Raw genomic sequence first — 13,534 nt, forward strand, 5'->3', positions numbered from 1 at the left:
TTTAAACTAAAAAGGTTCCACCAATATGTCTACCCTACGAGGTGGAAAATTGGGCACCTCGGATCAACTCGCCAATCCGGCTCTGTGTGTCTAAACGCTCGCAGCTTGCCGGCAAAACGGCCCAACATTCGCGGAAAATCTGGCAATGTAAAAGGGGCTACTAAGTAGTCTTAAATTGGAATTTGTGAGGTCTTAATTGGTGCAAACATTTTATCATATTTCTGTCAGAATGGGTCGAGCTGTTCTGCGTGAAAGTCACGATTTTTGATCTTACAAATATTTAAAAATAAAGTGAAATTCTCAGATTCACTCTCGTTTAGCGTTTCACCTTGCTATATTTCTCTCTGAGATGCCTGTTGCTTACAGTCTGGCACCTGCTCTCCACCTTTTCATATCGCCTCGACCTCACCTGAGCGCTCTGGGGGTACACGCACATACATGTCCTGAACACAGAACGTAAAATCAGCCTTAACTTTGGTTAAAAAATCTTTAAAATGTCTGAAAACACATTAAATTTACATTCCTGACGCATGATTTTCAACCAGCTCTGTATCGTTACAGCACGACACAGAGCTGGTTGAAAATCTCTTTAAAGGTAAATATTACAGCAGTGACTTAAAGAAACAGAATCAAATTAAATACCTTAAATAATATAATTACAGCAACAATAATTAAAGTATTTATAAACACATGAAAGAAGAAGAATAACCAGTACGGTAAAATCCACCCTGAGCTGCCTCACAGGACCTCAGAGATTTCAAAAAGTGAAGTGACGCACGCCACCAGTAACCTTAGGAAGCTTTTAGCTGCTGTCACCAAACCGACAACACACACACACACACCAGTATTGTCCATTCCCACCCCTCCGTTCTTACGCTTTTTGCACCAGCAGATGTGTGAAGTCGCGCCCGACCAAAAGCAAACAAATACACACTGATACCAGAGGTGATCCGACGCAGACTGAGGCGACTATAGAGATAAAACACTCGGCCAGAGCAGGAAGTATCTTCACGTAAAAGCTCATTTGATGCTCAAGTGTCACAAAGCACCACAAACAGCCGTCACTGTGTTAAAAATCAAACCTCCGCTTCCTTGTAGGCTGCGAGAACAGGAGGTCAAAGTGGATCCATTTTGTTTTCTTTGTGCACTGACCCAGCTGAGGCTCAGATCTACCTGCGGATCAGAATCCATTCAGAAAATGACTTTAAAGATAAAAGCGCGACGGTGAAGGTGTTTAAACGACACATCTCAGCAGCCAAAGAGCTGCACACACACACACACACACACACACACACACACACACACACACACGCACACGGAGGCTTCCTCTCCCGAGTGCTGAACGCTGTCAGCTTGCTGACTTTACATCTTTAATGACTCGCCCCGAATCATTTATGAGAGTTTTTCTTCTCCCGCAGTCTTCAGCCGGTTAACTTTGCCCGCTTGTGACGTGATCAATCATCCAAGCAAGATGTTGTGTGTCCCACTTTAGCTTCCTCGGGGCCGCTGCGCCACACAGCCCGCCGCCGCCGGCGAGGCCCGCTGGGAGAGCTCAGACCTAACGGAGGCCGACGAGGCAGCAGCCGAGAGGAAAGATGTTGTTGTTGTGTCGGTCATTGAGATAACCGACCATTGACAAGTTTCCATTGTATTGATGACGGTGCTGCAGCCAAACTGTGCTCAACGCCAAAGACGCCAAGACAGGTCCAGCAAAGTAGATTATGAGCTAAAGGCATCACTTCCTGTTCTGTTTGCAGTGTGAAGTGTTTTTAAAGGAGCATTTATTCCCCTTTTCCAACAAAATTAAACACAGGTAAACCCACTAAAAACAGGCAAACGACAGAGCTGCGTACACGGCTTAGACACAGGTTAGTAAACGTTGAAAATGTGCTGACTTCTTGTATATACGTCTTTCTTCTTCAGTCTCTCTTTCAAACTCAGTGCAGACTAATTTGGATCGATGTTGGAGCGCTGCTTGGTTGGAGAAGGGATAGTGCACCCAAAAATGACAATTCAGCCATTATCTACTCACCCATATGCCGAGGGAGGCTCAGGTGAAGTTTTAGAGTCCTCACATCACTTGCAGAGATCCAAGGGGAGAGGAGGTAGCAACACAACTCCACCTAATGGAGGCTGACGGCGCCCCAGATTCAAACGTCCAAAAACACATAGTGTCCTGCGCAGTGCACAGAGAGGCAGTCAGAGCTACAGGCTACAATGAGGCTAAAAACAGAGTTCAAATGACGTTAAAACAACGTTTTATGTCGGTGCTTCAGGACACTTGGATCACTACGGACGAGCAGTATGGAGATATTTTGTGGTTTCAATTATGTGTTCTTGAACGTTTCAGGGGGTGATCACACAGAAATGAGACCCGGTCACTTCAAAGACGCTTGAAACGCTGGAAGCGCTTATTCAATGCACGCTAGCTACTGGCGTCTGACACTCAAAAAGTTGAAAATATTTTAACTTTTCAGCATCTTTGGAAAGCAGAGCTAGATGGTAAACAAACATGGCAGCAGGTAAGACAACACGTTTACATGTCGTTTTCTATATGTTCTCTGACATTTATCCTAACGATATGAGGCGGTCTTTGTGGAAAAAAAGCTTGTTTAGTGGACTAACTTTGCACTTGAAGGTTGCCCGTTCACTTACGTTTTAACAGGTCTGACGCTACTATGCGCCCCGGCTGTATCTAGGCCAACGGCTAACATGCTAACTATTATTTTTAGGTCACTAGTCTCTTGAAACAAATTTAGGACGATAGGAGACAGGTTGAAATAAACCGAAATTTCCCTTTAAGTGGAGTTACCCACTTAGTTTGAGCACTGGGTGCTACTCTTGCACCTTCTCTGTGTCAACCTTGAAGGGCGTGGAGGCAGGTTGCATCTGGGATTTCTAAGTGGCCGCGTAGTGGGCAGGGTGAGTTGTCATTGGACCAGATGAGCTTTCCTCCAGCAGGCTGCAAGAACAAAAGATACAGAGGACCAGGGAGAGGACGGAGCATGGACTCGACGATGTCAAACTACTTCCTGCTTTGCTCCTGACCACAAGACGTCACCTGTCAGGTAAACACAGGTCATTTAATGCTGTTTATTCCTTTTCCTTCCCTAATCTTTCAGTGTGGAGGTCACATCTGCGTGTGTGTATCCAGTTCAGACGGGTATTGACAGAGTTACTGGAGGTGTCCAATATTTAACACCTCCATCAGGAGGCTGTGTCGCTCCTGCTGCGTGGACACGATATGAAATATTTACTGACCATCTATAACCACTCAGGCCTCCTCAATGAAGGAAAACATGTGAGCGGGTGCAGAGCTCCTGACCTGCTTTTCTCTCACGTGTTCAACAGCTCCAATTCTTTTTAATGCATTCGATCGACTCAGACGTGGTCATAAACCTGATAAACCCACCTCGTGTCTTCCTACATCTCCCACAATGCCTTCCACATCACAATATTTAAATCACATAAACTACCGCCTCAATCTTTGAACCTCTGCAGCTCCCAGATTGATCTCCTGTCCAGATCTGTTTCTATTTTTTATTCCTCTTCTTCGTCCACATGCAGAGCTGCAGCAGGAAACACCGATCCCTCCCTCCGCCTGCACACACCCTGTCTCCACCCGCCGGGCTGTCAATGTGCATTAGCTCCGGCCCAACACACAGATACTCCTGCACTTCCTGGTATAAAGGTAAAACACTCTCCTCCCCAGGAAGAAAAGCCAACGATAAATAATGAACATGGACTTTATTTGTGGCACAATAACGTTTCACAGACAATAAAACATGAATAAATAACATGAAAACAAGACACAGGTTTGAGATCAAGAAGAAAACTGAATGAAAGTGAAAATTACCTGATTTAATTCATTTATCTGCAGCGAGTGACACAGAAAGGTCCAGACGGCCGAGCAGAGCACCGTGTAGCTGTCATAAAGGTTTAAACAGAGAGCTGATGGGCGGTGTTAACAGGCAGGGAGGCTTTTAGGGAGGAAGCACCTCCTCAACAACCTCCACCTCCACCTCCACCTCCACCTCCACCTCCAGCTCCACCTCCAGCTCCAGCTCCCATCACTGTAACCCAGATCTGAGCTCTGACTCCCTGCAGCTCACTCACACACACACACACACACACACACACACACACATACACACACACACCACCACACACATTAAATATTAAAGGCAGTTTGTAAATTCAACAAATGGTTTAGTAATGTACAGGATTCATCAGTTTTTATAAACAGCTAAATACCTCTAATAATAGTTAAAATGAAAACTAAGCAAAAAAGATATTATTAAAATAAATACATTAATTAATTATGAATAATAGTATTAAAACATATACAAATAATAATATATGTAAAAATAGAAATAAAATAAATAATATAATAAAAAATGAACAAAAACAAATACATAAAGATAAAAATGAAAAACAATATTTTAAAAATAACTGAAAAATAGAAATAAAATTAATAAAGATAAAATGAAATTTTGTAATAACAAATGAAAAAGAAATAGAAATAAAACAAATAAATAAAGATAAAAATAAAATAAATTATATAATTAAAATGAATAAAAATAGAAATAAAATAAATTCATGAATACATCTTCAATAATAATATTAAAAGATACAAATAAAAATAAATATTTATAAAAATAGAAATAAAAGTATAAAGATAAAATGCAATAAATAATAGCATAAAAATGAATAAAAAATTAAAAACAAATACATAAAGATAAAAATGAAATAAGTAACATAAAAAAAATGAATAAAAAGTAAGTAAAATAAATGTATAAAGACAAAATGAAACAATATAATAAAACATGAATAAAAACAAAAATAAAATGAATTAATTAAGACAAAAACGAACTAAACAGTGTGATAAAAATTCATACAAGTAGAGAAATAATGATCATGATACAAAAAGAAAAAAATAATACAAAAAATGAATAAATATAAAACAAAACAAAAATCTAATTTAGGATAGGAGAGATAAAAACAACGCCATACTTTATCCAGAAGGAAAAGTGTAGTTGTTAAATGCACATGCTGAGTTTGTTATAAACATTTTAAATGCTGCAGTCAGAAAGCTTCAGATGAATGAACCTGATCTCAGTGTAAATTTATATTTGGTTGTAGAAAAGATTTTCTGCTTGATGTGAGTCGCTATTAATGGATGATGAGCACTCAGCAGGTGCTGCCTGAACCAGAGTTATCTCAACTCTGCAGAAGAGTTCAAGGATCACAGACATCAGAGAAATGAATGTTATATTAGGAGCAAACATTAAACCTTTAAAGTAGGAAGGTTTGAGTTGATTACTGGCTGCAGGTCGCTGTGAGGAGACTCATTGTGTTGATGAAGTAAAGGGCGTTTCTCAGCAGGTCCACACAGCGGGGCAGTAAAGAGGTCAGCAGCAGCTTGATGGAGTTTATTGGCTGTTTAAACTCATTAAATTTAATTAAGACTTCATATATAATGAGGCCTAAAGGACACGTCATACAGACATGTTGTAAAGGATGACTGATCAATCAGATCCATCAGATCAGACTGAGAAACTGTGCCCCAAATATTCAGGTTCCTGAAAACCTTGTTCAGCAATTGCAGGTGGTCGAAGTCGACGTGAAGCGAGCTAAAAGGTCAGAAACCCTCCAGAGGATGTGTGTGTATGTGTGTGTGTGCGTCCCGACCTTTACTGAGTGTCGGTGTTCAGCCCGCAGGCTTCGACCTCAGCACGGCGCTCGGGTCAAACCACCACAGAGCGTCGGTGTGGATCAGAGCTTTGACTGACAGCTCTCCGCTCTGACGCTGACAAACCTAAACACAAATATCACACGTAATTAAAAGTCGTTTAACAACTCTAAACACTCTAATTGTTAAGTTTTGGCCACTTGATGCAACTTAGTGTTGATCATTGGAAAACATTCGCTAACGGTGGAGCTTTACGTGACACGACATACGACTGGTATTGTTTTGTGTGGTGTTTTCTTTTGCTGGGACATTTTAACGATAGTGCTCGCCTCCCCACGTGTAAATGTTCCACAAAAACAAGTTCACCCTCAGCTAGGGTTGGGTACCGAAAGTCGGTGCTTATATGGAACTAGTACCTATACAACCGATACCTCCCGGACTGAAACAAAACGCACATTACAGTGCCTCCTTTCGATGCTTTTTTTTAATGCTATGTCTCCCTCTATTGGACGTTACACGTAACAGAATCATTCATTCAATCGTTGGTTCATTTGTTGAGTGTATATTATTGTTTAAAGGCACGCTAAGCACCGTTGGGCGTCACTTATGTTTACGTTCAACAATGTTATCAAACACAACAGAGCTAGCTCAAAAGGTGACCCATTTGTGCCACTTTTCAACCTCCATAAAAAACTCATATGTTGAGGTATCGGTTCAGGCACCGCCCCCTGTCTTCTAACAGTGAAAACATGTATGGACGGAAAATCTCATCAATGGTGGAGAAGCGTTCTGTCACTGATGACGGAAAACCTCGTTAGTGGCGGGGAAAGTGTTCAAAAGAATGGTGTTATTAAGTGTCTTAGAAGAGCCTTACTACCTATTAACGAACACTTTTTACAAAGAGGTTAATATAAAATAGGAGGTATGGAAATAACAAAAATTAATGGTTTTCTGATCGACATTTAGACCGAAGTAACAAAAATTGTTTGCTTTAGAAAATAATGTCAGTACGGTGTTTTGAATGATGAATTTCCTTTCTGGAAATGTTATACTTTTCTTTGTTAAGGTTAAAATGCTATTAATAAGCTGATGGCACACTATAATGTACGTGAATTCCACCAGAGATAAAAACTCATAATTATACCACTCTCATATGGTTCTAACAAAACTCCGACCAATCATTGCGTTCGGACCGATAGCTGTCTTCCCCAGGTGGAGGCCTCCGACTGATGTAACCGCTTGCGTAACATCTGAGATGGTCGCAGAGTTTTTGCTGGACAGGTATTTTTAACAAACGTAACATAACATTTTTAACGTAACATAGGCTGTAACGTTATATTTGACAACATCCAGCATCCAGTTGCTAATGGCTAACGTTAGCCTACTGTAGCGTAGCCTCTGAAACATTAACGTTATCTACCTTGTGCGATTCCACTTACTAGTAGCGATAACGCTACTATCTAACGTTAGCCTAGTGTAGCGTAGCCTCTGAAACATTAACGTTATCTTCCTTGTGCGTTTCCACTTACTAGTAGCGTTAACGCTACTATCTAACGTTAGCCTACTGTAGCGTAGCCTCTGAAACATTAACGTTATCTACCTTGTGCAATTCCACTTACTAGTAGCGTTAACGCTACTATCGAACATTAGCCTACTGTAGCGTAGCCTCTGTAACATTAACGTTATCTTCCTTGTAGTTTCCACTTACTAGTAACGTTAACTCTACTATCTAACGTTAGCCTACTGTAGCGTAGCCTCTGAAACATTAACCTTATCTTCCTTGTGCGTTTCCACTTACTAGTAGCGTTAACACTACTATCTAACGTTAGCCTACTGTAGCGTAGCCTCTGAAACATTAACGTTATCTTCCTTGTAGTTTCCACTTACTAGTAACGTTAACACTACTATCTAACGTTAGCCTACTGTAGCGTAGCCTCTGAAACATTAACGTTATCTTCTTTGTAGTTTCCACTTACTAGTAACGTTAACGCTACTATCTAATGTTAGCCTACTGTAGCGTAGCCTCTGAAACATTAACGTTATCTTCCTTGTAGTTTCCACTTACTAGTAACGTTAACGCTACTATCTAAGTAGCCTCTGAAACATTAACGTTATCTTCCTTGTAGTTTCCACTTACTAGTAGCGTTAACACTACCATCTAACGTTAACCTACTGTAGCATAGCCTCTGAAACATTAACGTTATCTTCCTTGTGCGTTTCCACTTACTAGTAACGTTAACGCTACTATCTAACGTTAGCCTACTGTAATGTAGCCTCTGAAACATTAACATTATCTTCCTTGTGCGTTTCCACTTACTAGTAACGTTAAAGCTACTAACGTTAGCCTTCTGTAGCGTAGCCTCTGAAACATTAACGTTATCTTCCTTAACGCCACTATCTAACGTTAGCACTGTAACCTTATTCTGAAACTGATCAGTCATCACTGACTCTGGTTGAGTTTTAAAACTCCGGGGTTGCGTTTGACTGTCTTGGTTGTAACGTTACACTCGCTCTCCTCTTCCGTGTATCTAACGTTACCATGCCAACGCCTACGTCTATCATAGACGTAATGATGACATAATGGAGGAGGGGGATGGGACTTTGGAGGGAGCCGGCAGTAGTGGATGGTTCAGTTTTAAATTTCACATCCATTTTTACTGCGCTGTAATTAAATTCACAAACATCTCATCACATTTGCTCGCATTTCTCTCCATACAGTTTATTTTTCGATGCGTTTTTGCTGCTTCCGCCCTTGATGGCGCTCTCCTTAACTGATCAATAAAAAAATTAGGGCTGTGAATGATGAATATAAGTTACATGTGTTTTAATCACCTCCATTTTAATCAGCTGATTTTCTGTTACCTCCTCTTGTCATGATGAAGTGTTACCAAAGACATGGAGATGTAAACGTGTGCCTGTGAACAGCTGCAGACTGAAGAGACTCTGTTTACTCTCTGTCGTGATTTTGTTTGACAGGAAGACGTTTCTGTTTTCTGTCCTTGTGATGCTTCACTGAGCACCTTCACCCGCACGGTTTGACCTTCAACCCCCGGCCTTCAAACACACACACACCACCCAGCGGTTTGTGTGTGGCTGGCGACACGGCTGCCGTTACCTCGTCCTCCATGTCAATGTGCCAAAACAGGTTGGATCAGAGCGCTTGTTTTGTCGACCCCAGCAGATGAGGCGGGCGGAGAGGTCGTCAAATATTGATGCTGGGGGCAGAAACACACAACTGCTCCCCTCTGAGGGAACAGGAAACTTCTGCTTTCAGTTTGTTTTGTTACAAAAGATGGCTGCTGTTGTCTGTAAGCCAACAGGAAACACAGCTGAAATTATTCGTCTTTAAAAAAATAATCTGGGACTTTTGAGGTGGAAATTTGTCAGGTTGTGTTTGTTTAAACCCTCCAACAGGTGACAAACAAAACATGTTCCTTTACAGCAGCTTGTGTTCATCGGACAGAATTTTTTCGAGGCTCTCATGTTTGTTGTGTCGACTCTGATAGGATGATGCTGAATAATTCAGAGTATTTTCGGCGTCCTGCTGCCGGTTTTTCAGTTTTTCCAGGAAGCTGCTGAAGCTCATAGATCGGTCTGACCTAAAAGCTCTGACATCTCAAGGGGCGATCACACACTGAGCTGCCAAAAATACTCTGCGTGTGTGTGTGTGTATGTAGTCGCCAGTCGTCCACACTAGAGAGCAGAACCTCGACCTAGATACTGAAGAAACAAGGTTCAAGGAGACGAAGAGGAGGAGACGGAGGGAAAACAAAGACAGGAGAGGAGGAGAGAAGAGGAGGACGAGACAGGAGGGAAAGGACGATGGAGGAAGAAGAGATGAGTAGTGTTGGTTTGGAGGTCAGGGCCTCCCTCCTGTTGGTCTGATGGATCCACACTGACAACCAGAGACCACTGGGGACTCTGTGTGTGTGTGTGTGTGTGTGTGTGTGTGTGTGTGTGTGTGTGTGTGTTCAAGCTCAATCTCACCCGAACACACACACACACACTTTTCCCAGTTTCCCTGGAGGTGTTTTCTTGATCGACTGCGGCTCTGTATGGAAACACACCCACACTCGCACTCGCTTCCACAAAGGTCAGAGGTCAAACAGGAAGTGGTTTCCTCGCACAGATGGCGGGTTTCATGTACATCGGAGTGTGAAAGGTCACAGGACAGTCGCGCTGTAGGAGCAGTAGTAGTAGTAGTGGACGTAGTCGTACGTGTTGAACTCAACGTTAATTAAAAATGAAACGATGTTAACAGTGATGATGGAGATGAAGACGCTCAGGATGACAGCGCTGACGCTCACAGTGACGATGATGATGATGATGACAGCAGTGATGATGATTATTTAAAGGAATTGGTTCACACTCTGCGAGGAGTCTGTGATCGACGGCGGCATGGACAATCTGTTTGAGCCGACCTGCTCCTTGTTGTTCTGACCTCTGCGACCTCTCCGGGGCTCTTCCTGTCGCAGAGTCTGAGCTGCCATGTTGGATCTGAGGCGGGGCGCGAACGAGCCGCCGCGCTGTCGCATTCATTAACACCTCCACCCGTCTCCCACACACACAGGCTGTATAAATTTACACACACACCTACAGGTTGAGCGTTCACTGTGAAGCAGCTTCATGTCGACCCTCATTCTGTCAAACGTGGGTCTGGAAATACGTTTGAATTTACTGTATTGGTCAGAGGTGTGAGTAACAGAGAGCGCAGTGATTGACGGCTAGAGGGCGGGGCCTGTCAGCACGTTTTAACAGTGTCTCTAAATGACAGAGTATCCACAGTTAATTTATCTTACAATCAGCCCTCACTGTGATCTTAATGTTGTTGCTACCTGCCAGATACTTCCAACATGTTCTGATCCAAAGTCGTCACATATCGCCGCTTTGACAGCGGACTTTCACATCCACATAGTTAGCTAGGTGTCCTGTTGACGTTCTGGGACACTGCAACCAACGCCAGAGCGTCACTTGGTTTGGCTCTACGTTCAACAGGGCTGGGCTGGATTCAAGATCAGTCTCCATTTGAAATTTCCGAAAGCAATCCATAAAAAGCCCCTTATTCCTAGCTCCCATAATACCTTGCGTGAATTATGGGTACAACTTGCAACGCTGAACCTAAACTGGTGATTTCCAATGGTAACAGTTCTTTTCAACTGAGCACGCTAGCAATTAGCTTGCCTTGCTACATTAGAATATTGTTAACGTTAACATGGCCTGAGCTAGCTTAAGGTAAACATCTGCTCTGTTAAAATATTGTTAACTTTAACATGGCCCGAGCTAGCTTAAGGTAAACATCTGCTCCGTTAAAATATTGTTAACTTTAACATGGCCTGAGCTAGCTTAAGGTAAACATCTGCTCCTTAAAATATTGTTACTTTAACATGGCCCGAGCTACCTTAAGGTAAACATTGGCCCCTTAAAATATTGTTAACTTTAACATGGCCTGAGCTAGCTTAAGGTAAACATCTGCTCTGTTAAAATATTGTTAACTTTAACATGTTTTCTAAACAAATACAACATGCTAACGTTATTAGCACAAGCCTGTGGCATTTTACATCGTATAAATTAGCCTAGCAGCTACCTTTTTTTTTTAGGGACAACAGCAACATTTAACAAAGGTAACGTTACATAATTTGGCTCCATTACAACTCAGAAGATTCACCAACAAAACAACTGTCTTATACTGAACATGTTTTCCAAACAAATACAACATGCTAACGTTATTAGCAGAACTTTTTTTTTTTTTTCTGCATTATTTTAAGTATTTGTTCACGGTTAATGATTGCTTAACTTTATTTGGATGGCTCTTACAAAGCTGATGATTATAATACCTTGTTAAATGGTGTTAAATATTGTGCAGTGCATCTGTGAACATTGCAACTTTATAAAGGCCACCCAGATAATTTTAATAAATGGTTTACAGATCAATTACTAACCATTAACAACACTTAAGACAGTTTATGAAATGTTATCATGTGTGCAACAATAAACTGTTAAAATACCATAAATTAAAACATTACTAATAAGTAAACATCATTAAGTAGAATTTCTAAAATAATTAGAGTTAAATTAACTATTAATTTACCTTTTATCAATGATGGTTATTACTCCTTTATTTCTGTCACTTCTCTGCTGTTGTTGTGACTCCTCACACCTCCTCCTGCTGCTGCTGAGGGAGATCACATAAGAGCCTCTTGATGTGTCAGACGGGCCTGTTTCGCCCTCTGCTGGATGCTCTTGAGTACTGCACACTGGTCAGACTGGTGACATCACAGCAGCCTCACCTGCTGACAGCTCGCTCACAGGTGAGATTAATGTGGCATGTATTGATCTTTGATTGAACAGGAGCCTGGATCGATCAGAAGTAAAAAAATCTCAGGGTTTCTACAAGTCCTTTAAATCCTTTGAGAGAACAAATCAAGACCTTGGAAGTTTTTGAAAATAGATATAGCTAGACATGGGTCATTGAAAGTGCTTGAATTTTTATATTTTGTTCAAGAATATAATTATCTGACGAGAAGTGTTCACACACAAACCTCTGTCTCTTTTTAATTGTTGTGTGTGAGCATCTGTAAAGCCTGAGAGTTCCCATTATAAACACTATCAGTGATGCCATGTTTGATCCTTGAATTCACGGGAATTAGGGCTGGAAATTCCCTGAAAGGTCCTTGAATTTGATGTCTAAGAAGGTGTGGAAACCCTGAATACAGATAAGGTTTAACAGATGAAAATATGATGTATGGATTAAAGCTGAAAGTATATGTTGGCGTTTTATTGAAAGAACAATTATTCAATAGTTATGGAAATAATCCATAATGATCAGTTGAAGCCTTGTTTTGAATTTTGCAATACGTAAATATTTTAAGTTCAAACAGTGTAAAGGCACCAGATATAGAAAGCAGCAAAGACAGAACTGATAAGACGAGCAGTGAAAGTGAGAAAGATGAAGACAGAGTGGTACTTTAATGTTCCAGCAGCAGAACACGGAGGTAATCCCTGTCGTCCACAGGGATTAACGATTAGCGTCTTCGTTTCATGTGCCTCAATGTCTCACTGTAATCCTGCTGCTCTCTGATAGTCTGCAGCCGCTGACACAGTATATCTGTACACTCTGTCCACATATATACAGTGTCTACATTCACAATAAGATATCCCAAAAACGCCAGCTGAAGGTATATGGAATTGACAGTAGCCGTAGTAGAAGTAGTAAAGGCAGTTGTACAGCAAGCAGTAGGAGTATCAGGGGAGTACTAGTATTGATAGTAGTACCAGTACAGCCAAAAGAAGCAGTGGTAGTAGTTGTAATAGCAGTAGAGTTACTAGTTAATGTAGGAGAGTACTACCAGTAGTAGAAGTTGCAGTACCACCAGCACAGGTTGTAACCTTAAGCCCCGTTTCCACCAAACTCTTTCAGTATGGTACCTTTGGAACTAGCAGTCACCCTTCAGACAGTGTGGAGCGAAGCCACAGAAAAAAGATTTGGACGTAGGTGTCAATCTTGTGTTTTGATGCTTGAAGGAGAAGATAAGAGCGGCCTCCTCCAATACGAAAGAGGCTCTTGTTTTTCTTGAAATCTGATTGGCTCAGCCGCAGTCATCAGTCATTACTCATGGCGGTTAGTTTGACATAAAACATGGATAAAGCCGGGGGAAAAAAAGTGGTGTGGAAAAAACTCGAATTAAAAAACTTAAATCTTTACAAGAAGAGGCAGCGAAGTGCTCCAAAATAACCGACCTGTTTGGCCGCGGCGTTGGTCGATGGGCCGAGGCTGCTGGTGTTGCTAACGACGGAGATGGAGCTGGAGGCAACAGTGCCATTATAGCAGGTGTATTAACGTTA

At 41.5% G+C, this 13,534-nt stretch overlaps 1 protein-coding gene across 1 annotated transcript in view; it reads left to right on the forward strand.

The window, feature by feature from the left end:
- LOC126402315 (aryl hydrocarbon receptor-like) overlaps positions 1-2,972 on the forward strand; it is a 38,599-nt gene extending 35,627 nt beyond the window's left edge. The window contains exon 12 of the transcript XR_007571171.1: positions 2,962-2,972. The gene's annotated coding sequence lies outside the window, so the exon portion shown is untranslated. The remainder of the gene's footprint in view (positions 1-2,961) is intronic.
- The last annotated feature ends 10,562 nt before the right edge of the window (positions 2,973-13,534 follow it).

The sequence above is a fragment of the Epinephelus moara genome, chromosome 16, assembly GCF_006386435.1.
Source record: "Epinephelus moara isolate mb chromosome 16, YSFRI_EMoa_1.0, whole genome shotgun sequence".
NCBI lineage: Eukaryota > Metazoa > Chordata > Actinopteri > Perciformes > Serranidae > Epinephelus > Epinephelus moara.